This window comes from Pongo pygmaeus, chromosome 2 (genome assembly GCF_028885625.2).
Source record: "Pongo pygmaeus isolate AG05252 chromosome 2, NHGRI_mPonPyg2-v2.0_pri, whole genome shotgun sequence".
NCBI lineage: Eukaryota > Metazoa > Chordata > Mammalia > Primates > Hominidae > Pongo > Pongo pygmaeus.
Genome location: NC_085930.1, coordinates 19,136,873 through 19,140,546, shown reverse-complemented (window position 1 = coordinate 19,140,546; position 3,674 = coordinate 19,136,873). Strand labels below are relative to the sequence as shown.

At 42.7% G+C, this 3,674-nt stretch overlaps 1 pseudogene; it reads left to right on the top strand.

The window, feature by feature from the left end:
- The first annotated feature begins 317 nt into the window (after nucleotides 1-317).
- LOC129033684 (adenylyl cyclase-associated protein 1-like) lies at nucleotides 318-3,270 on the top strand (annotated as a pseudogene).
- The last annotated feature ends 404 nt before the right edge of the window (nucleotides 3,271-3,674 follow it).

Sequence of the window (3,674 nt, the reverse complement as noted above, 5' to 3'; positions counted from 1 at the left end):
GAACAAAGAGGAAGGAAAGAAGGAAGGAAAAGAGGAGAGAGGGAGGAATGAAGGAAAAAAAGGGAGGGAGAAAAACATGGGAGGAGGGAGGGAGGGAAAGAGGGAGGAGACTCACTCACTCCAGAATCTTAGCGATCATTTGTTCACATCGGACAAACTAGCATTTAGAAACTGTGACCACCATCTCAAAATGCAACTTTATTATTTAAGGTTTGCCGAAGTGCCAATCTTTTTTCCATAATTAGTAAAACTGCTACAATCTGCTAGGTTTCTCATATATCTGCAGTTGATTGGTCAGAACATTTTCTTATTAATGGGATTACATTAAAAATCCTATACATTATAGGGTAAGATTTTCTTTCAAAAGGGAATGTAAAGTTGTATGGTACTTACATGCTATTTATAAGTTTAAAATGTTACCACTAAATAAAACCTTAGAATAGCCAGGTTGAGCAAATAAAAATGCAGTATCTCCAATTGAATATGAATTTCAGATCAACCATAAACAACATTTAGTATAAATAAATAAACTAAACAATTGCAATAAACATGTAATATACTTTTATTTATCTTAAATTTACATTTAACTGAGTGTCCAGTATTTCATCTGGCAAACTTACCTTAAATAGCTGTCAATCTACATTTTGGTCAAACATAATAAAATTTTAAATAGCATACATTCTTTCTATGTGTTATTTTTTCTGCATAAACCTATATTTAAAACAATAAGTGCATCAAGTAAAGTAGGTCCCATTTATAGTTATTACTCATTAAATTGTATTTGTATGTGGATGTGTATATTCCAAAACTTGAGTAAGAAGATGACAGAACAATTGAACAAAGATGTATATGTTGCTGTGTTGACTTGTGAGACTGTTGATGTCCATGTCCGAGAACACGCATAATAGCCAAGCTTCCATTTCTAGAATAGTTCCAATTCTAAAGTCAGTTCCATAGATTGATTTGAACCATTTTAAGGCTTTAGAAATCCTTAAACCTTAAAGACATAATTGCTACTTTAGAATTCACATCTCTATCTATTTTCTTTGAAGTTTGCAAGCTGTTTTTCTCATGACTATTTGTGATTTGAATTTATTTATCCATCTTGGGATTCTACTCCAATACAATCTGAAGAAAATTAAGGGTAGTCCGGCGGTGAGTCAGAACTCTGAGGTGGTCCATTATGGCTGACATGCAAAATCTGGTAGAAAGACTGGAGAGGGCAGTGGGCCGCCTGGAGGCAGTATCCCATACCTCTGACATGCACCGTGGGTGTGGAGACAGCTCCATATGTGCAGGCATTTGACTCGCTGTTTGCTGGTCCTGTGGCAGAGTACTTGAAGATCAGTAAAGAGACTGAGGGAGACGTGCAGAAATATGCGGAGATGGTCCACACAGGTTTGAAGTTGGAGCGAGCTCTGTTGGTTACAGCTTCTCAGTGTCAACAGCCAGCAGATAATAAGCTTTCCAATTTGTTGGCACCCACCTCAGAGCAGATCAAAGAAGTGATAACCTTTCGGGAGAAGAACCGAGGCAACAAGTTGTTTAATCACCTGTCAGCTGTCAGTGAAAGTATCCAGGCCCTGGGCTGGGTGGCTATGGCTCCCAAGCCTGGCCCTTATGTGAAATAAATGAATGATGCTGCCATGTTTTATACAAACTGAGTCCTCAAAGAGTACAAAGATGTGGATAAGAAGCATGTAGATGGGTCAAAGCTTATTTAAGTATATGGACAGAGCTGCAGGCTCACATTAAGGAGTTCCATACCACCGGACTGCCTGGAGCAAAACGGGGCTGTGGCAAAAGAACTGAGTGGACTCTGCCATCTGGACCCTCTGAGGGATCAGGTCCTCCTCCCCCTCCACCAGGCCCCCTCCTCCCCTAGTGTCTACCAGTTCAGGCTCAGATGAGTCCACTTCCCGCTCAGCACTGTTTGCGCAGATTAATCAGGGGGAGAGCATCACACATGCCCTGAATCATGTATCTGATGACATGAAGACTCACAAGAACCCTGCCCTGAAGGCTCAGAGTGGTCCAGTACGCAGTGGCCCCAAGCCATTCTCTGCACCTAAACCCCAAACCAGCCCATCCTCCAAACCAGCCACAAAGAAGGAGCCAGCTGTACTTGAACTGGAGGGCAAGAAGTGGAGAGTGGAAAATCAGGAAAATGTTTCCAACCTGGTGATTGAGGACACAGAGCTGAAACAAATGGCTTACATATACAAGTGTGTCCACACGACATTGCAAATCAAGGGCAAAATGAACGCCATTACAGTAGCTAACTGTAAGAAGCTTGGTCTGTATTTGATGACGCGGTGAGCATTGTGGAGATAATCAGCAGTAAGGATGTCAAAGTTCAGGTAATGGGTAAAGTGCCAACCACATCCATCAACAAAACAGATGGCTGCCATGCTTACCTGAGCAAGAATTCCCTGGATTGTGAAATAGTCAGTGCCAAATCTTCCAAGATGAACGCCCTCATTCCTACAGAAGGCGGTGACTTTAATGAATTCCCAGTTCCTGAGAAGTTCCAGACCCTAGGGCATGGGCAGAAGTTGGTCACCAGAGTGACAGAAATTGCTGGATAGGCGAAGTGCCTCTGGGTTCTTTGCCCTCCCTTCACACCGTGGGATAAATCTGTATCAAGATGGTTCTTTTCGAGATTTCCTCTACCTTTCTGCTCTTAAAACTTCTTCTCTGCTCTGAGAAGCACAGCGACCTGCCTTCACTGAAATATACCTCAGGCTGAAATTTGCGGTGGGATAGCAAGTCAATTGATCTTCTGCAGGAAGGTGCAGCTTTTCCATATCAGCTCAACCACACCGCCAGTCCGTTCTTATGGAACTGCCGACTAGGACTGATGATGCATTTTAGCTTTGAGCTTTTGGGGGTCACTCTACCAATAAACAAACAGTCCATTGGAAAGAAAGCAGTCCCAGGAATTAACAGATCAGAATGTTCACACTGGTTAATCTTTTTTTAACAATCAGCATGAAGGTAGCAGAAGCTGGTATGTTTCCAGATGGTTCTGCTAACCAAACTAATTTTTCACTGTTGACAAGCGAGGCAAGGGTTGCACTGGACCAAAGCCTGAGGCTTGGCCATCTAGCATTGCATGCAAAATTGTTTCCTATAAGCATTCCTTTTATTCTCTATTCTATCCTGGGTCTGCCTCAGCCATGAGATAGGAGAGTCTCTGGTACTAGCTGCTGTAGCAGTGCCCTTCATCAAGGGAAGTTAATGGAGTCTTGGACCCTTTCTTTCTTTCTCTGGGATCCCTGCCCAGCACCTTCCTACAGAGATGACTTTAAAAGGAAAAAAAAAAAGCACACAGACACATACACACACACACACACACACACACCCCATTTCAAGGAGTCTGGCATTCCTGAATCCTCGTTCCCTGCCAGGTGCCTGTCATCTGTCTTCACTGCCTCCTTTTCCCTGTCATGCTCATCAGCTTATGGCTTCTGTCCAAGCACCTGAACAAAGGACTAACACCTCCACTGCAGGCTGGTTTTAGGTCTTGACTTATGTAAGAATCTTGCACAGCGCTGCTAATGTCAATTTCCATTTTTCCCCTCTAGGACAAACACTTACCAAAATATGCAACATTTTTTGGTGGGAAGACAGATTGTCCTGTGATTTCTACCCATTTCCTGAGACCTGTGGAA